Here is a 22,020-nt window from a genome sequence, read left to right as displayed (position 1 = left end):
ACAAATTTTCAGAGTTCGGACATGAACAGGCATCCTACATGTTATCTTTTTCCCAAATCCTGCTCAATTTACCTAACTAACAAAACAAATCTACAGAAGCAGTGAGAACAATTAGAATCTAATAATCACATAAAGCTGCTTCAAAGATAGGAAGACTCAAGGTCAGTGACACAAAAAATACGCAATCATATTTATGTCCCATTTATAGAGTAAACAAATAATTTAAAAAATACATCAAGCCATATATGGTGGTTTTGGAGCAGTTGACCGAAATCTTGATCATGGGATAGGTAGTAAGAACTCCTTAGTCAGGTAGAGAGATTTGGGATGGTTAAGAAACTAAATTCATGCTAGTACTCGTAGTTTTTTAATGGAAGGTTTTGTCCATTATCTTCTGGATATGCTACTCCAAATTGGAATTGGTTTGGCTTTCTTACAAAATTCAACATAGGGCCAGCTGGTGGCACAATGACATCGGCGCTGGACCTGCGAGCGGAGGTTCCCGGGTTCGAAACTAGTCGGGTCCGCTCCCGAGTACGCTTTCCATCCATGCTGGGTTGAGTGTCAAGATCGCAACTCAACCTCAAAATAAAGGGAAAATACTGCAAAAATGTCTGTGTGAGGAGTGGCACGCCACACAGTCAGTCTCCCTCTCCCTCTCCCTCTGCACCTTGTAAAAAGCCATGAAAAAGACATCATCACAGACACGCATGCACGCCAAAAAAAACCAAAATTCAACATAACAGTTGTGCTTGAAAGACTTTGTGACAGAGCCATTGGCTACCTTTAACTATAATAATTGAGCAATCTTTGACGTATGCCATTTTATTTTTATTGAAGCTATTATACTAATAATGGAAAAAACATGTATATATTTGTAAAATTAGATCTTCATGGTTCCCAAAATGGGTTTATTTTCTCATAAGCATTAATAAATATACGGGGTATAATAGTCATTGTCAGACATGTTAGCAACTAGAACAGCAAAGGAATACTAATCTTAGAGTGTACACTGAAAATCATCCGATAAGTACGCACTTTTGGAGGAACTCAGTGGGTCAAGCAGCACTTATGGATACACAGCGATAATCAATGATTTGGACTGGGATGTAATGTTGGCTATCCCTTTTCTTCCAGAGATGCTGCTTGACCCACTGTGTTGCTCCACCAGTTTATGCTTTACTCCAGCTTCTCTTGTATCTCCTCACACAGTCCTCAGTCTTCAAAACAAATACAAAATTACATTGATACACCATTGGTCCTATTATTAACTTTACATTAAAAATACTAGATCAAGCATCGGCTCATTCAAGTATAAGCTGATCACCAGGCAACAACATTTTCAGAATCAAAATGAAGAAACTACAGTTTAAAAGTTCCAATGCTTGTTGCAAAAGATTGTGTCAATGTGGTTCAGAGATTCAATAAAAATGGCATGAAAAGTAACTTAGGAAGTGCTTGAAAAATTGTTCAGCCAAAATCTCGAGAACCATATTTGGTTTGTGGAAGACAGTGACACAAAATCTTTGTTTCAGTGTAAGAGGCATCTTCTTTGCCAATCATGTTGGAAATTATATTATCTACGAAGTAATTAGGTAAGCCTGAAAGAAATCTAAGAGTCTATTGGAAAAAGTGGTAGAGAATTAAAGGTGAGGAAAGTAAAATTCACATTAGGAAAGAATATATGAGACAATAGCAAATGAAAGCTTGAGTAGGCTGCTGACTTTCTACACTGTTACAATAATGTAAGTATGATGAACTTCTATCTAACACAGTTCAGCCTTCTAGAGCCTATCAGATTCTGCATCTTCAGGTGACTTTCTGCTTCTAGCTGAACCATCCTTTTTCTGTTAATAAATGATACATCTGTGATGGTGACTCATTTTTTTTCTTTCTTTATTAACACAGTCTAACCTGCTGGACATGTCACATAGTATAGCACTAACATTTCTTTGTTTGTTGCCTTGGCTTCTAAACATACATAAACAAAGTCTTTGAGTCTTTAGTTAATAAAATTAGTTTGAACTTAGAAAGACACAGAATGCCCTGCAGAAAATATAACATTATATCGCAATTCCAGTGAATAAATGTTGTTTCCTTGAAACAACCAACCTTTAATTAAATTTGCAAATCTTTGAGAAGATCTTTAAGTAGGACAGATTGGGGAGCTCCTCCTGCTGTTAAACACCAGCTTTGTCCTGAATGTTTAACATGGTTTTACCTAGATCTTGGTATCAGAATTTGGCAGAACCAGTATCAAATCAACTGTGAAGAATGCTATTAAGAACTTCATGGTCTGGGTATTTCCAGTGTAAGTATTACTGTGAACCCCTGCATTATCCAATTTGTTATGTAAAGAAAATCTTTTGAAAATGCACAACTGCAATTCACCACTATAGTTGGAAATATTTTTGCACCTATAACATTATATAAACCAGGACTATTCAGCACAATTTCAGAATCTATCGCCCAGAAGAGGACAAGGTTTACCTCCCATTCTGTCCCTGGAAAACTTTATGCATCTCCCATTCTCGTAACTGAAAGCTACATTTTCTGATCACAAACAAGAGAATGTCTGCAGATGCTGACAATCTGAGCAACAGACACGAAATGCTGGAGGAACTCAGCAGGCCAGGCAGCATCTATGGAAAAAAGTACAGGCGATGTTTCGGGCTAAGTCTTTCAGCAGGACTGGAGAAAAAAAAGCTGAGAAAAAGATTTGAAAGGTGGGGGGAGCAGAGAGAGAAACGCCAGGCGATAGGTGAAACGGAGGGGGTAGGAATGAAGCAAAGAGCTAGAAAGTTGATTGGTGAAAGAGACAGTAGGCCATGGAAGAAAGAAGAAAGGTGGGGGGGGTGGAGAAGGAGCACCGGAAGGAGGCGTTAGGCGGGCAAGGAGATGACATGAGAGAGGGACAAGGGGATGGAAAATGGTTAAGGGGTGGGGGTGGAGTTGGAGGCATTACTGGAAGTTTGAGAAATCGATGTTCATGCCATCCAGTTGCAGCCTACGCAAACGGATTATGAGGTGTTGTTCCTCCAAACTAAATTTGGCCTTATCCCGACATGGATGAACATATCAGAATGGGAAGTGGAATTAAAATGGGTGGCCACTGGGAGATGCCGTTTGTTCTAGCAGAGAGACCGTAGATGCTCTGTCAAGTGGTCTCCCAATCAACGTCTGGTCTCACCAAAATACAAGAGGCCGTACCGGGTGCACCGGACAGAGTACAAGGCCCCCAATAGACTCACAGGTGAAGTGTCACCTCACCTGGAAGGACTGTTTAGGGCCCTAGATGGTAGTGAGGGAGGAGGTGTAGGGGCAGGTGAAGTGCTTGTTCCGCTTGCAAGGATAAGTGCCAGGAGGGAGATCAGTGGGGTGGGACGAATGGCGTCGCATAAGGAGGGATTCCTGTGGAAAGCAGAAAGTTGGGGGGGGGGGAACGTGTTTGGTGGTGGGATCCAGTTAGCGGTGGTGGAGGTTTCGAAGAATTATGTGCTAGACGCGGAAGCTGGTGGGGTGATAGGTGAGGACAAGAGGAACCCTGTCCCTGGTAGTGTGGCCAGAGGATGGGGTAGGAGCAGACATGTGTGAAATGGAAGGGATGCGGTTGAGGGCAGTGTTGATGATGGAGGAAGGGAAGCCTCTTTCTTTCTTTCTTTCTTCTTTCTTTATTAATCTTTTTATTGATTTTTTAAAAAGCATAAATACAAACAGGAGAATTAGTTCAAATATATATATCAGTAACAATATAAACCAAGATTAAAATAGACATTGTCAAAATCATAGATATTGTTAAAACATTGGGTTTTAAATGAAAAGGAAAAAAAAACCACTACACTATATATTTAAAAAAAAACAAAACATAAAGGGACTGGGCAGTCCATTCCCTTTATTTGAAAAAGGAAGACATCTCCTTTATTCTAGAATGAAAAGCCTCATCCTGAGAGCAGTTGTGGCGGAGATGGAGGAATTGAGAGAAGGGGGTGGTGTTTTTACAAGTAGCACGTTGGGACAAGGTATAGTCCAGGTATCTGTGAGAGTCCATTGATTTATAATAGACGTCGGTGGATAAGCTGCCTCCGGAGATAGAGACGGCCTCAAAGCTCTCTGTTTCTTTCTGGAAACTAGACTGAACCAGTTCCCCTGTTGAATTTGTCCTCACTCCTAATAATTTCTCCTTTGGGTCCTCCCAGTTCCTTCAAAGAAAAGGAGTAGCCATGGGCACTCGCATGGGTCCCAGCTATGCCTGCCTGTTTGTTGGCTACATGGAACAATCTATGTTGCAAGCCTACACTGGTGACCGTCCCGCACTTTACCTACGCTATGTCGACAACTGCATTGGTGCTGCTTCCTGCACTTGTGCTAAACTGGTCGATTTCATCCACTTTGCCTCCAACTTCCACCTGTCCTCAAATTCACCTGGTCTATTTCCAACACTTTCCTTTCTCGATCTCACTGCCTCTATCTCCGGAGGCAGCTTATCCACCGCTGTCTATCATAAACCAATGGACTCTCACAGCTTCCTGGACTATACCTTGTCTCACCGTGCTACTCGTGAAAATGACATCCCCTTCTCTCAATTCATCCGTCTCTGCCACATCTGTTCTCGGGATGAGGCTTTTCATTCTAGAATGGAGATGTCCCCTGAATTTTCTGCTTTCCACAGAGATCACTCCCTATGTAACTGCCTAGTCCATTCGTCCCACCCGACTGAGCTTCCTCCTGGCACTTATCCTTGCAAGTGGAACAAGTGCTTCACCTGCCCCTGCACCTCCTCCCTCACTACCATTCAGGGCCCCAAACAGTCCTTCCAGGTGAGGCGATAATTCACCTGTGAGTCTGTTGGAGTCACATACTGTGTTCGGTGCACCGGGTGTGGCCGCTTGTATATTGGTGAGAACCAGCGTAGATTGGGAGACTGCTTCGCCGAGCATCTACACCCTGTCCGCAAGAACAAGCGGGATCTCCCAGTGGCCACCTATTTTAATTCCACTTCCCATTCCCATTCTGATATGTTCATCCATGGCCTCCTCCACTGTTGGGATAAGCCCACACTTAGGTTGGAGGAACAACACCTTATATTCCATTTGGGTAGCCTCCAACTTGATGGCATGAACAATGATTTCTCAAATTTCCATCAATGCCTCCAATCCCCCCCTCACCATTTCGCATCCCCGTCCCTCTTTCATATAATCTCCTTGCCCGCCCATCGCCTCCCTCTGATGCTCCTCCCCTGCCATCTTTCTTCTTTCTTCCATGGTCTTCTCTCTCTTTCATCAATCAATTTCCTAGCGTTTAGCTTCATTCCTCCCCCTCCAAGTTTCACCTATCGCCTGGTGTTTCTCTCTCCCCTCCCCCACCTTCCAAATCTACCCCTCAGCTTTTTTTCTCCAGTCTTGCGGAAGAGTTTCGGCCCGAAACATCGGCTGTAGTTTTTTTTTTTCCATAGGTGCTGCCTGGCCTGCTGAGTTCCTCCAACATTTTGTGTGTGTTACATTTTCTGCTGTGCTTCAGAATTAGGTTTATTATTGTCACTGTCTTATATGATGTGAAACTTCTTGTTTTGCAGCAACAAAATGGTGCAAAGGCATAACATTAAATGGCAAAATAAGTAATTCAAAAATAAAGAAATAATGAGATCTTATTCATGGGTTCATGGGCTATTCAGAAGTATGATATCAAAGGGGAAGGAGCTGTTCCTGAATCACTGTGGGTCTTTAGGCTCCTGACAATAGTAATGAGAAACGGCTTATCCCAGATCATGACGATCCATAATGATGGATGCTGTCTTCTTGAGGCCTCTTGAAGATGTCCTCGATGATGGAGAAGGTTGTACCTGTGAAGAGGCTAACTGAATTTGCTACTCTCTGTGGCCTCTTGTGATCCTGTGCATTGCAGGCTTCTTACCAGGCTGTGATACAACCAGTCAGAATGCTTTCCACTGTACATCTATAGAAAATTTGGAAGTCTTTGAGTGATGCTATTTAGCAAGGTTTGGAATATTGGTAGCTCGGGTTAAGGCATCTGATGTTGCGGGGTTTGCCGAGCTTGGCAATTAGCTTGCAGATATTCCATCACCTGCTGAGGTGACATCCTCAGTGCGCGGTTGTTTGTGTTTCTGGGAGTGCTCGTGTTTATAAAGGCTCCCGTTCGTTTGCCTCGGTCCTGATTGGTTAACCCTTCAACTGACCTTTGAATTCTCTTGGCTTGCCAAACGCACATCGAACTGTTACGGTTTATCCATCTGGAAAGCACCATGTCTTGTATTTCCATAATTGATGAAATTGTAGGTGGTGCTTTTGGAAAGCTTTATTTGAGTTTATTGGATTAAAAAGACATTAAACTGGCAATAAAGATGGAAGGTCTTCAGGATAACGATTCTTTAAAAGCACCAATGTGACAACTGGACCACTTATAATTGTTGCATCAGAAAAATCAATCAACTCTATTATCGTTTCCTGTGAAAGTTAATGAATATTTAATGGATGTACAAGATTCTAAGTACTGATGATCTCACTTATATATTATTCCAAATTCAGAAGCATTAATAGTAAAAGTGTGCCAGTCTCTAGGAACTACAATGTTTGTGACAGAATGAAATGCAAAACCTGAGAGATAAAGATTGTAAGTTATATCAAAATAGCCAAAAATTGCTGGGCTGGATTTTGAGGAAAGGATATACAGGTTAGGCTTGTATCTACAAGAATTTAGAAAAGTCAAATGGGTTTGATCGAAACAAAACCCGAGGGATGTGGCTTCCTGTAGGAGGAACTTAAAGCAGGGGGTCACCCATTTAAGAAAGGCATAAGGAGATTTTTTTAATCTATCAGAGGATCATCAGACTTTGAGTGATGGAAGCATAGTTTTTGAATATTTTTAAGTCAACCATATATAGATTCTTGATAAGCAGGGGAGTGAAGTGTCAACCTATAGAAAGGAACCTGGAGAAGTTACACACAGTTCAGACCTGATCATATTAAATGACAGAACATGTTCAGGGGGTTGAATAATATTTCATCTGGGCAAGGTGACTTAAATATTTTGAAAAGTACTCAATGATTAATATTTTGTCTCTCATTTTCTTATGCCTATCTGATATCTCACAGGCTTCCACCTTAACTACAGCATCAGCATTGTCACCATCTTTAGTGAAGACAGATACAAAGCATTTATTAAGGATCCCACATTAGTCTTCTGCCACTGCAGACAAGTGAGCTTTGTGCTCTCTAATAGACTCTCCCTTTTTCCAGCCAACCACTTATTCTTTTATGCATTTATAAAATATTTGGAATTTCCTTGATTTTATTTGCTAATGCTTCTTCATGCCTTTTGCTTTTCCTATTTGCAATTTATTTTCACTTTTTGTTTTCAGCATTTCATATATTTTGCGCAAAGTTATCCATAGCTGACACTTTCATTCTTTTTTAATATTTACTGCTGCTGTGCTCCATGCCCACTAATAAGATGAACTGAAAAGTGAGGCTTTGGGCTTACTCTGGGCTGCTCCAGGGTTCGGATCTGGGGACTCAGTCTTGGTTCATTATGCTGATGTTTTCTTCAATTATTTGCATGATTTGTATCTTTTTTCTTTCTCTTGTGCATCAAATGTTTTAATTTTATTTTTATTCTTTTTTTCTTTTAATTGGGCTCTTTCGCGTTTCTTACTTTGTGACTACCTGTGAGCGAACAAATCTCAAGGTTGTATAGTTCATACATTATTATTCATGCATTATTTGATAATAGATGTACTTGAATTTTGACATTTTCCCATCATTTTTGTAGGATTAATGGTAACAGATCAAGATCAATTACTTTTTCTGTATGTTTTCCTATGCTGAGAAAGAGTTAATTATCTGATAGTTCCTTACTCTTTTGCAAAGATAATTCATTATCCAGAATTTCAATTATTTGAAGCTACCATTATTCTCAAGATAACCAAATATTTCTGGAACCTTGAAGATTGATGCATTAAGTGATGAGAATTGCAGAGTGGACCTGCATTCATGTGTAGAGGGAAAAGGTTCAAGGGTTGATGAGTGATAACATAGTTTGAACAATCTGATGTATTTATGTCTCAGCTAAATTGGAGGCACCTACATTATGTTTATATAATAGTGAACTGCAGAAAATATGAACCTAATTCCAAATTACGTTTATAGTAATGCAATTCAAATAGATTTACAAATAATGGGTAATTTTTAATATTAGGATTGCAGAAAAATGCTCAGGATTATTATTTCCAACAGTGCCATTGACATTTTGAAAAGAGTTTAATGCTTTAAAGTCTTGTGACATGACTTAGATGCAACTTATTCTAGTTAGCAAAGCAAACCTCTAAATAATAGTTCAAATAAAATTTCAAATAGCACTTGTTTTAATATTTTGTTTAATTAAAACATGTTAACAGACAACTAACTAATCCATTTTCAACATGAAATTTTACATGTTGTACAGTAAATGGCAGGGCCCTTAGGATGATTACTGTACAGAGTGCTCTTGGGGTGCAAAGCCATAGGTCCTGAAAGTGGTAACACAAGTAGATATGGTGGTAATATAGGCATAAAGCATGCTTGCCTTCATCCATTGCAGCACTGAATATAAAAGTCAAATACTTTCTTTAGGCCACATTTGGAGGGAGTATTGTGTGTAGTTCTGGTCACTGCATTACGAGAAGGATGCCGAGATTTTGAATATGGTACAGGAGAGATACAGCAGGAGGTTGCCTGGATTAAAGAGTATTGGCTACAAGAAGAAACTGGACCAAATTATTTTTTTTTCTGGAGCATTGGAGGCCAAGGAGAGATCTGACACAAGTTGTAAAATTGTAAGACACAGATAGTTTTTTTCACGGGTAGAGATCAAATATTAGAGGGTATAGCTAATGAGAGGAGGAAAATTTAAAGGAAATATGTGGCAAGTTTTTCACAGCGAGAGGTAAGTGCCTGCAAAGTAATGCCATTGGATCTGGTGGAAGATCTGCCATAAAATGACATTGTTCTATTACTATTTATTATTTATGGTGCAACTGTAACAAAAACCAATTTCCCCCGGGATCAATAAAGTATGACTATGACTATTAAGAGGCATTTAGATAAAGTACTGTGCAAAAGTCTTAGGCACATATATATAGCTAGGATGCCAAAGACTTTTGCACAGTAATGTAGTAATTATATGTATTGCACTATACTGCTGCAAAAGAACCCCAACAAATTTCATTACTTACGTGAGTGATGATAAATCTGATTCTGATATGGGTCTCTGTTATGGACTGAAAGTGGGAAGGGGGCAGGGAGAGGAGAATCACGATTGGGAAAAGGGGGAAGGGAGGTGGGAAGCACCAGAGAGACCTGTAGTGATCAATAAACCGATTGTTTGGAATCAAATGACCTTGTCTGGTGTCTCAGGGCTGGGTGTGTATGCAGCCTCACCACCCCTGCCCCGGCACTCCTTCACTTCCACCCGTCCCACACCCTTGCTGTTGTACTCCGCCCTCGACATTCTCAACATTCTTTGATTCCGCCAGATTTACAAACTCACTTCCGCTCCACGTTGACAAATACAGTACTGTGCAAAAGTCTTAGATATCCTAGCTATATGTATGTGCCTAATACTTTTGCACAGTACTGTAGGCACGTGACATGCAGAGAATTGAGGGTATGGATCTGCAGGCAGATGGAATTAGTTTAAATTGGCATCATAGCTGGCACAGAAATCAAGCGTGGAGGAGCCTTTTCCTGGCCTGTCCCTGTGCTGTACTGTTCTATGCAAATATGCCCTTATGTATAAAATTATTTTTATTCATTTTGGTATACTGTTTCATGTTACTAATTTGCATAAATTTATATCTCATACTGTACTTACACAAGCAAAATTCTGTAAATTTGTGTAAGTATATTGTGAGATTTTAGGTTACTTCCTGTTAATATAAATTCCATACTTATATGCAGTATAGAATAAAATGATTTGCCTCTTTGAAGTACTTTTGAACTGCAAAATAATTTGTAGTTTGCTGTAGTATAATGTCATAAAACTTTCATGTAATATGGTAGCTTTACTTGGCAAAAGCATTAGTTCTGTTTTCATGTTATTGAGGATGTTGCAGTATGTGAATTTAGTTGCTTTTTTTTAAGAAAGTTTATTCAATACCTCTGATTTGAAGATCAAAACCATTTTTCCTTGACCTGAACGTAGAAGTGGGTCTCTGATGCTGTATTAGATTCATTCACCAATTTTAATTTTTGTTCACAACAGTGATGTAAGTAGTAACAATTTTCCCAAAATGTATAATGTCCGTTATAAATATCTGGTCACCTGAGTTAGCAAGTCTTTTTCGGATCTTTTAAGCTAAGAGATTCACTGGAACTCAAAATGAATATCCCTGTTGTATTTGTTATAAAGATTCTCAATTTCATAAATATAGTAATTTAAATAATTTTGTGCACAGCTGCTCGTATGAAAGGCATTTGGTGTTGGACGACTTCCTGAAATTCAATCGTGACGTGCATTCTTTTTAGAATGCTGCCTAACTGAAAGGGTGAGTAAGATTAACGGTAACTGCCAATCGGTAGATTGCATCGTACCTTGAGCGAACTGAAGTTTGAAGTGGCTGGAATGTCGACTATATGACCTGCTGAGTTCCTCCAGCATCTTGTATACTGTACGTTGCTATGAATTACATTTTACTGTGTCAGATGTATGCAATTTTGGATTGAAAATGTGATTTTAATACTGTAATCATGCCACACTCAATATGATTGATCAAAGAGGAAATAAAAGCTATTGATTTGGGCAGTCCTGTGGACACAATGTATATGGATTTCAGTAAGGCTGGTCCAAATGGTTAGAGCCTATATGATCCAGAGAAAATTGACATTAGATTCAAAATTCACCTTATTAAAGGAGGCAGAGCATGATGGTGGAAGGCTGTCTTTGTGGGTGGAAGCTTGTGACCAGTGAGTGGTGTACCATAGGGATCCGCTCTTACTATTATGTACATTAATGATTTGGACAGAGAAAAATAACTAGCTTTATTTGTCACATGTACTTCGAAGCATACAGGGAAATGCATCCTTGAGGATTGTGCTGGGCAGCCCACGAGTGTTGCAATGTTTCTGGCACCAACATAGAATGCCCACAGTGTGCATGAAATTCTGCAGTTGTTTGAAGGTGGGCTTTGTTCATGTGTTCATTGATCTTAATTACACCTGTGTAGACTTTAACAGTATTATTGGACTAGGATCAAATCTACAGTGTCATTACTCATTAAGATCATATACCTGGCTACATCCGTCAAATGATGTTTCATCTTGGACTTGTTTTGCTCTGTTTGTCCAAGAGAAAACAAATCCTGGTTCAACTCTTTTACCAGCATTTCTAAGTCTGTGAGTGACTGTTGTCATACCTGTCTACCTTATTCTCAGAGGTGTTCTCTGAGCTACACATGACTTTTAACAGTGATGGAAGTTTGTGATCGATCACTTTCTATTTAACAGGTGAAGGCATGATGTTAGTTTGTGCATATAGTTTCTGCTGGTGCACAGGACTGCAGTACAGATGCTATTGCATAAGCATTTCAGAAGATACAAAAGGCATGCACAGAAATCCTGTGTAAGTGATACCTGGGAACTAGCATATCTGCCCTGTTCAGCACCAGGTTAGCAGCTGGATTATCGTGCAGAAATTTCCAGATTATGCTTTCCATATCATTGATCAAACCCATAAGCAATTCACATATTGGCACTATTTACTCATATATTGTACTTGATGTACGCATAATGTTTATGTGTACATCATGTTTATGTGTACATCATGTTAAATAATAGCATCACCTTGCCCCCACATCGGAAACAGTCATAACTTGGTATTGATGTTCCATTCAGAGGTGACAGATATAGAAGACATAGAAACATAGAAAACCTACAGCACAATACAGGCCTTTGGAATGTAAAAGCAACTCAAAAATCTCTTTAAAGAATAAAGAATATTGTGTTTCAATTTGCATCATAGTGTCATAGAAAAGTCTATCACAGAAACAGACCCTTCAGCTCATCTAGTCCATGCTGAACCATTTAAATTGCCTATTCCGATCGACCCTACCCCTACCATACTCCAACCATCCATGTACCTATCCAAATATCTCTTGAAATTGAGCATGCATGCAGCACTTGTGCTGGCAGCTCATTCCACACTCTCATGGCCCTCTGAGTGGAGAAGTTTCCCCTCATATTTCCCTTAAACTTTTCAGCTTTCACCCTTAACCCAAGAATCTGGTTGTAGTCCCACCTAACCTCAGTGGATAAAGCCTGCTAGCACTTACCCTATCCATACCCCTCATAATTTTGTATACCAGGAAACATATATTCCTTTTCACATAACTGTCAATATTTTGATTCTCAGATAAAAACAAAAGAAATTTCATTCAATAGGTGATATGGAATTGGTCCTCAGGACAGAAGAATGGCATTTGCATTTTAACTTGAGAAAAACTATATGCAAATTTATAGCAAGGAGCTACTCTTTTCTGACATCAATTTGAATTTGTTGCCTGCTGCTAGGAATCTTTTGAGTCTTCAACCAGGGAAAGCAACAAAGCATGATCAATCAGATTGAAGAACTCTAACAGACTGCAGTGCAGAAATGATAAAGCAGGAAATAAATATCATGTTTAAATCATTCCATACAAAGTGAAATAAGTGGTTGGATGGATAGACACATGAAGAATAACTTGATCAGCAAAGTGCACATTCATAAAAGAAAACAGCCACACTTACATTGACTTCTGAAGTAATGAGGCTCAACATTTATAAACTTAATTTTTGATCGTTTGAGAGTGAGATCATTGGTATTCTCTCATAAACTCCATACATTTGATTAAACAATATTGATCAAGTGTTTAAATTTGATTAAGCTGGTTCAGCAACCTTTGCAGTGAACATACAGGGTAACTATGAACAATGCTATGAACATTGAATATCCCATTTCAGGTAACATACACTCATTATGTTCCTTTCCCACTCCTACTGGCCTACCTTGGTTCTCTCTTCCTTTGTTCACCTTTCAATTCATGTGCTGTCCCCCAGATATGTTGTCCTCCCTTACCTGGTTCAATCTGCTCATCACCCATTATGTCTCCACCTAGGATTTTTCTGCTTTGTCCTACCATTTTTATCTTCTCCACATCTGCCTATCGTTCATTGCTTATCTGATTCCAGCCTCTGTTTCTATCCCCCTCCCCACCACCTGACTCGATTTCACTAATCGTAATTCTTTTCAGTTTTACCACTTATCACCCACCTTACTCCATCTGCCGTTATCCCCTACTTCATCTGGTTTTACGTATTCTCTCACCTCTTTATACCAGCTATATTCCTGCTACATTCTCAGTCCTGATGTAGAACCTTGACCTGAAACATCAACCATGAATTGTCAGTTCACCCAATAATGAATAACGTTGTTGATGCCCTCATCTTTGTTATTACCAAAGAGTCTTGGTCTTCCATCTCAGAAACGAACAATTTCCATATAAAAGCAATCACTTAGAAATTGTGGTAAGTAGTGATCCTTTATTGATCTGCAAAAAAAGGGGGGAAAATTGGACTGAATTTGTGCTGTTTTTCCATTGGGAAAATGCATGGAGCACCATTAATCAAGAAGAAACCCTGTATCCAGAACAAGTCTTTCTCACCACAGTTTAGAAGATCATTAACATCTGACTAAGGTTGAATCCCTGGTTTAGCCAGCTGAAAGATGTCAGAAAAGCTGACAGAAACATTCAAAGTCTGTCTAAAGTATTAAACAATATAACGTGTTAACTTTTATCACAGTAAAATGGACTAAATAATTTAGCACTAGAAATAAACTCAATTTAAAAAGTCTAAATTATTACTTAAATCTGTCACAAAACTGTAAGATGCAGAGAAATTGTCCATATCACTGGGACAGCCTGACATATATACAGTAGTTATGGAATCACAGCACAATACAGCATGGATACAGACCCTTCAGCCCAACCAGACCATGTCCCACGAAAGGAATTGTTTCCTCACTGAACTCCATGATGTGCATATATCTTTAGTTTGCTAAACACGTGACAGCAACCATGGAAGTTTCATGTACAGGGGAAAATTGTGAAATTTTTGACAGTCTCTTTAAGAAATATTACAAAATTACATGGGTAATTGCCAATGGTTCACACAATATGTGGACCAATAATTTCAGTGCAAAATTTCACCTGTGGAAACTTTTTTCTATCTAATTCAACATGCTATTTTGAATCATTAGGAAAAACCAAAGTAGCTCTCAAACAGAATATATTTCAAATTCTACATAGTAATATACCACTGATCCATTTTTAGTAATTCTGCACATTACCTGCACCTATTCTACTTGTTATTTCTTGAGAATTGCAGGCATTTTTCATCACTCATTGACAAGTGAAGAGGCTTGGGGGGAAAATAACAAATAGAAGTCAAATGTATGCAAATTATAATGTTTATTTTAAAGATTAACAACAATACCTAGGTACTTAAATTATTTTAAAGTTATGCTTATCTATGTTATGATAAATAGAATATGTATATATTTAATGTTTTATTGAGCATATAAGACACCTAACAGGAAAAAAGTAGCAGAAAGCTGGTTTAAAAGATTTAGAAAGCATTTTAGGTAATTTGAATTTTAACTTTCTGGTGTGGAATTGACTAAACGATTTTCCTCGAATTCCAGTTCTTACTTAGAGCAAGATCTTCGTCTTTGTTAAAATTCTTTTCCTTTAGTATATTGGCCAGACAGGACGCATGGTGGAAACCAACATCAAGGACCTCATATATCCATTTGGGTTACCGGAGAAATTGGTGGTAGCGGAACGTTGCATTCGCAATAGCCATAGGATTGACTTGGGCACAAAACTACCGTGAAGCGCCAATGGCTTTTTGGGACTACCTGGTGAAGGAAGGTATTAAAATAAAACCAGAGGAAAAGTATTTTAACAAAGATCAAGGTCTCACTCTAAGTAAGAACTGGAATTTGGTTGTAAACAAGGTGGGACAGCAGAAACATGATTGGATGAGGACTAATCAATCAGGAGGGACGAAGGGCAGGGGTATAAATACCACCAGACTACATATGCCCGGGCATCATCCCTGATAAAGGTGGCAGAGTTTGTCATTGAAACGTTGGTTAAAATTGATACGTGTACGGCTGGAAACCTGAGAAGACTTTTTTTGCCATATACGCCGGGAAAGCACTAGATCCTTTTTCATTACTTATCTCCCTAATCATTGGAAGTAACCTAGCTAAGATATAAAATATTCATATCCCAATTTAATTAAACTTCATTTTGCACTGGACTGCAAGAACACGCAGTCCAATAAAATATTCACATTATAAAAATCACTCTTCCAGTTAATTTCAGCACTTGAATACTGATCTGAGTTATTTTACGTTACACCACTGTGTTTCTGATGAACGTTTGATGCAGTAACTGTATAATTAATAGCTGGACAGCTAGTGGTATTACAATTCAGCATCCTGAGTGGCCCTCTTAATGGACTTTCCAAAACTATGTTCATCAATGAGAGCCTGCAAGGCTTCTGTGCAAGGTCTTTATCTGAAAGGCAACACCTCAGAGCAGGAAGTCTGTGCAAAATAAATAACAACGGAAACATAATTTACAATGCAAATATCAGAAGAAGCAGTATCATGAGGCAGTGACTCACGTGAATTCATGTTTTATGGGACATCATCATTCAGGATTGTTTTGAGTTTATTAAAGGGTTACAGGCACAATTTTGTTTTTCTTCATGTTGATCATCAGCTGTGCGTGTTTAGCTCACCCATCTTCACATTGCATCTCTGAGGTGGTTGTGAGAAGTATTTTGTTCATTTCACAGGCAGATTGTCCCAGTTGGCAGTGAGCAAGCACATTTACTGGTGGCAAGATAACAACAAGCAATGTTGTGCCATCTTTGTAGAGAGTTACTAGGTGCATGCCCTGAATGATGGATTATGTATTGGTTTTGCAAGAATGTAATCAAAATCTGTCAAATTTAAGTAAGTTCCAGTTAAAAAAAAGTAGCCACAGAAGACCCACACGTCAGTAGCAGATGGTGAAGACACAATATAAAAGCTACCTTCATTGCAGTAATCAGTCATTGTTTCTCAGCCCCAAGAGCAATAAAGGCTGGATAACCAATTTTCTTTTAGTATAGTGATAGACTCCATAATGAGCTCTTCCGGAAAGTAGCAAAAAACACTTTTTTTTTGTTTTAGTGAGGTCTTTCTCTGATGTGCCTGTTCACTCATGTTACCCTTATTTTGAATTATCTCATAGATTAATCAAAGAAAGATCCCTGGACTCAATAGGTCCATCTTGTGATTATGCCTGAGCCAATGTTGTAATATAAGTATTAAAACGTATTAGCAAAATGTATATTAACCTTGCTTACATTTGATGTTTCAGTTCTATAATAGTAAGTCTATAATAATAAGTTCTACGATCATTCTGCTTGTTGGATAAAACCATTTGTCCTTCATTTCCTTTTTGATGTATTGATTTATTATTACTAGCAACCTACAAAATTTGTAATATTTTCCTTTTCTCTTCCTTTTCCATTATTCCATCCACCCCTAATAAATCCATCATCCAAAAAATAAAAATGCTGCTTTGCTCATTAATGCTGTTGCTACTATCCGGTAGTTAAATAAGTTGAGTTAACAATTGCTTTTAAATACAAGACATTAGCTTCAAAAGTTAAAATAATTCCAGAAATCCATAGGAATAGAGGAGCAAGGGAAAATGCTTCTTAAAATTGTCTCATATTGCTCCTTCGAATAGCTGTTTTAAAAGTAATAATTATAGATGCAGTTAATCAAGCAAGAGATTTGGAGAAGAAGGAGCTTATCTATTTAATGCCACTGTCAAATATTTGTAATTATGTGATGCATTGTTTAATCAGGGTTGCCACAGTCACATCCTGCAAAATTCTTTGTGCAACGTTTGTTTTAGTGACTATACCACTTTCATATGTTCTATGGCAGGTCAAAACCAGGTCAATTCATTGTTGTTTAGGAGTTAGCTGTTTATTCCCTTTAGTAGTTTCATCTCATATGTGCAGCCTGCTAATAAATGAAAATTCTGGGATAAAAGGATTGTTTTCTATTGCACTGCCTTAAGGATTACTGCTGACACCTCAGGAATTTACAGTCCATATTGCTAATTTTACTGAATGTAATGTATTCAAAATATGATCTATATTTTGTGAGAGGTGGCAATATGAAGAGAACAATGTCTACAATTGTACAAGGCTTTGGTGAGACTACAAATGCAGTGCTGCATACTGTGCTCATCTAATATGAGGAAGGATGTCCTTGCGTAAGAGGGAGTTCAGCAAAGGTTCATTGAATTGATTCTGAAGATAAATTAATTGACCTATGAGGAACAATTGAGCAGAATGGAACTGTACCAGAGCAACAGGCAATGTGGTGGAGGAACTCTGTTGGTCAAGGCAGCGTCTGTGGGAGCAAAGGAACTAAATCAAAATCCGGTTTTAATATCACTGGCATATATACATTGTGAAATTTGTTGTTTTGAGGCACCAGTACAGTGCAATACATAATAAGAACACTAAGTCACAATAAGATATATATCCTTCAAAAGACAGTGGATTCGGCCCAGTATATAATGGGTAAAACCCTTCCAACTACTGAGCACATCTACATGAAACACTGTCGTAGGAAAGCAGTATCTATCATCAAAGATCTTCACCACCTAGGCTATGTTCTTTTCTGGCTGCTACCATCAGCCGGAAGGTGCAAGTGCCTCAGGACACGCACTACTAGGTTCAAGAACAGTTACTACCTCTCAACCATTAGGCTCTTGAACGAAAGAGGATAATTACACTCGTCCATTGAGATGATCCCGCAACCAATGATCTCAGTTTAAGGACTTTTTATCTTGTTATTTTATGCTCTCGTTATTTATTGCATTTCAACAGTTTGTTGTTTTCCATGCTCTTGCTCTTTCTTTGATCCTGTTTAGTTACTATTCTGTAGATTTGCTAAGTATGCCCACAGGAAAAAGAATCTCAGGATTGTACTCTGAAAATAAATTTTACTTTGAACTTTGAAAAAGAAGGGGAGAATAGTGAAGTAGTGTATATGGATTCATTGTCCATACAGAAATCTGATGGCAGGGGGGAGAAGCTGTTTCTAAACTGGATTTTTTGGGTCAAAATCCCACACCAGGACTCTAAAGAGCCAAGATAACCGGTATAAAGAGAAGAGTCAGTGTGTTGAAGCAGGGCCAAGGATGATTGGTAGACCAAAGGGGAGTGAAGGATAACAGACAGATCAAGCTAAGGCGGGCAGACAGATGGGTGGAGTTAGGAGACACAGGCAGCTGAATGATAGATGGAGGCAGACAAAAAAAGGCAGATGTTGCCAGGTGAGGGGAGGAGCATGTGAAGGGTAATAATCTGGAACACAAAGGCTACCAGTGTTGGAATCTGGCAAATAAGAAAGATGATTGTAGGAATCATTGGTTGGTAGGGGGGAGGGGTGGAGGAGGTGAAAAGCAGATCAAACCAGAACCGGGTGAAGGACTGGGTAGAGCGGATGGGTGAAATGTGTGAATAGTAGGTTGATGGAACCAGGAAGGGAACAGAAAAGGGTGATGGGATCCTGCAAGCAGTATATTAGATTATGAGGACACTCAGTCCTCGTTTATTGTCATTTAGAAATGCATGCATTAAAAAATGATACAACATTCCTCCAGAATGATATCACAAGAAAACACAGGACAAACCAAGACTAAAACTTACAAAACCACATAATTATAACATATAGTTATAACAGTGCAAAGCAATACCATAATTTGATAAAGAGTAGACCATGGGCACGATAAAAAAAAGTCTCAAAGTCCCAATAGCCTCATCATCTCACGCAGGCGGTAGAAGGGAGAAACTCTCCCTGCCGTGACCTCCAAGCGCCACAAACTTGCCGATGCAGCACCATTGGAAGCACCCGATCGCAGCGGACTCTGAGTCCATCCGAAAACTTCGAGCCTCCGACACAGCCTCTCTGAGCACCATCCTCTGCCGAGTGCTTCGACCCCGCCCCAGCCGCTGAGCAACAAACAAAGCCGAGGACTCAGAGCCTTCCCCTCTGGAGGTTCTGGACCACACAGTAGCAGCAGCAGCGAAGCAGGCATTTCAGAAGTTTTACCAGATGTTCCTCTGTGCTCTCACGTTCGTCTCCATCAAATCAGGATTGTGCACGGCACCCTACTTGACAAATATCAGACTTTACCACCGGAGTGGCTGCTGCAAACTGTATCACACGGCCATCTTCTCTTCCCTCCAATATGGGAAAGGAAATAAAAATAATGGGACCAAGGAGGATTTGAAGGAAAATGTGGGGGGAGGGGAACACATTGGGCTTGAGGATTACCTGAACTTGAACAATTCACTGTTCAAAACTATTCAGGTGGATTATGAGGTATTGATTCCCTAGTTTGCACTGGGCCCTGGCAGCGAAGAATATGGGCAGGTTAGTGTCAGAATGGGTATGGGAAGTGGAATTGAAATGGCACACAACTGGCAGCTCAATCGCTCTGCAATGGCCATCCTGAGCTCTCAGTTGCATAGCCAACTACCTATGTCAGAAAAGTAGCTCAGCTAATCAATCTTATTTTCTTGAACTTGGTTCTTCCCTGCATAAATTTAGTGCCATAGAGTCACTGATCCTGTAGCCCACTCTTCACGTGTCAAACATCATTTCTATTCTAACTCCAGTTACCAGTTCTCGGTCTGTAGTCTTCCATGCCTTGGATTACTTCAAGTAGTCATTGGACATCACCTGGCTCTGAAAAAAGTGGTATGTGGCAGTTCTTTCACTCAACTGAAATCATTGTCAGTTTATACAGATTTGCCTTCGTGACCCTTATCAATTATTTTTTATCTATGTCTGTCAGATTAATTTTTGGATTGTGAACTTTGCTCCAGTTTATCAGCTCCTCCCTGTGCAAAATATTTTCTGCTCTCCACTGCTATTTCTTCCAGTCTCAAAACCAGTGATAGTTGGTGAAGAATCACACAAGAATGTGTGCAATCAGAATGATAGAGCCACACTAGAAGAAATTTGAATAAGGCAGAATGATTTAATGGAGTGATAAGCTGCAATGCCCTTATGAAAAGAACTTATTTAGCGTTAGAAAGACAGTAAAATACAGAAAGGTTCGGATTCTCAAATTGTGCTGAGTCAATTAATTTTATCTAGCACTGCAGTTCCTTTCAGAAAGGAAATCAGTTAAAATTCCTCATTTCAATTGAATCCAGAGCGTTACTTCTCTGCAGTTGATCATGATTTGTTTTGCCTGTGATACCCCATCACTGAATAGCACAGGAAAACATATCGTCCTACCTCACAAAGGAAGAATGGCACTTAGATAATAGATTAATAGGTAAATACTCTTCATAGAATTTTGCCACACAGGGAAATAATGGATTTGGGGAAAGAAGAAGAGGTGACCAAAGTAAAAGTTGCAATACATAACCTCTCTTACACTATAATCAGGGCATTGAAAAGTTACTTGAGAGCAAAAGGAAACACTTCAATAAAAGTGTAGATTATTCTGTCACTGAGCGTTTGAAATTGAAATCATCACATTTTTAAGGGCAATTCTGTTAATGCTTGAAACAGAGAAAGATCATTTAATAGGGAAAGGACAGAGAAGTATAATTAATTTGAAAACAGAGCCAGATTTGGCATGCTGCAAGTACAGTACAGTAACCACTATAGCTCCAGTTAAATAGAATTTTTTTTTCCAGAGTAGTTAACTGGTACAGGTTTGTAATGGCCTCTATTTGCTACCATGTTGTGGTTTGAGTATTCTGTAGTGTATCAGTAAATGCTGTGTCCTGTATTATGAGGTAACTACAGTATATTGAAAGTTAATTTTTCCGGGTGCAGCCTGACCTGCAGAGTATTTCTAGCACTTTTGCTTTCTGCTTTATATGTTGCAAAGGATAGCTGAAGAGCCAAAAGACTGGAGGGGGCTAATACTGCACCTTAATTTCAAAAAGGGCTGTGAGGAAAGCCAGAGAACTATAGACCATCGAGACTAACACCGGTGCTGGGTAAGCTATTGGACAGATTCTGAAAGAACTGATATACATCCATTTGGAGAGGCAAGAATTGATTAAGAATAGTCAGTATGTAGGAAATCCTGTCTCATGAATTTAATTAAGTTTTTGAAGAGGTGACCAAGAAGATAGATGAGGGTGGTGCAGAACACGTAAGGTACATGGACCTTATCAAGGCCTTTGACAATGAACCACATGGTTTGCTGGTCCACTTGGGATAGTTCACAGGGTGAGCTAAACAATTCGATACAAAATTGGGTTAGCAGTCGGAGACAGAAGGGTGGTGGTAGAGGATTTGTTTTCAGACTGGAGACCTGTGACTAGCTGTGTACCACAGAGTTCTGTGGGCCCAATCTGGCTCCTCATTTATATTCACAATCTAGATCTAGGTGACAAAGTTAGTAAGTTTTCAGAGGCATTAAGAAGTGGTGGTATATTGGAGAGTGAAAGGGTCTAAAATTATGATCGGATCTTGATCTACTTGGGACATTTGTCAAAGGAATGGCGTATTAAGTTTAATTCAGATAAATGTAAGGGATTGCATTTTAGTAAGAGGGGCAGGATTTACATAGTAAAAATGAGTAGGGCTCTGAGAAGCATTATAAAATCGGGAGACTTATGGGTCTAGGTACAGTACACAGTTACTTGAAAGTGATAACACTGCTATACAGGTGGTGAAGATAACACTTGGCATGCTTGTCATTTTCATTCAGGTTATTGAGTCCTGGAGTTCAGGCATTATGTGACAGCTGAACAGGACATCAGTAAGGTCATATTTGCATACATTTCTAGTCAACCTGCTTTAGGAAGGATGCCATTCAATTGGAAAGTATGCAATGAAGATTTACAAGGACATTACTGGGACTGGAGGCTGGAT

At 39.2% G+C, this 22,020-nt stretch overlaps 1 long non-coding RNA gene across 1 annotated transcript in view; it reads left to right on the top strand.

Moving 5' to 3' along the window:
• Window positions 1-22,020, top strand: part of LOC140188289 (uncharacterized) — a 120,947-nt gene that overhangs the window by 5,243 nt on the left and 93,684 nt on the right. Inside the window, exon 3 of the long non-coding RNA XR_011883258.1 lies at window positions 10,448-10,537. This is a non-coding gene — a long non-coding RNA (uncharacterized lncRNA). The remainder of the gene's footprint in view (window positions 1-10,447; window positions 10,538-22,020) is intronic.

The sequence above is a fragment of the Mobula birostris genome, chromosome 26 (genome assembly GCF_030028105.1).
Source record: "Mobula birostris isolate sMobBir1 chromosome 26, sMobBir1.hap1, whole genome shotgun sequence".
NCBI lineage: Eukaryota > Metazoa > Chordata > Chondrichthyes > Myliobatiformes > Myliobatidae > Mobula > Mobula birostris.
This window is presented reverse-complemented; position numbering and strand designations above follow the sequence as displayed.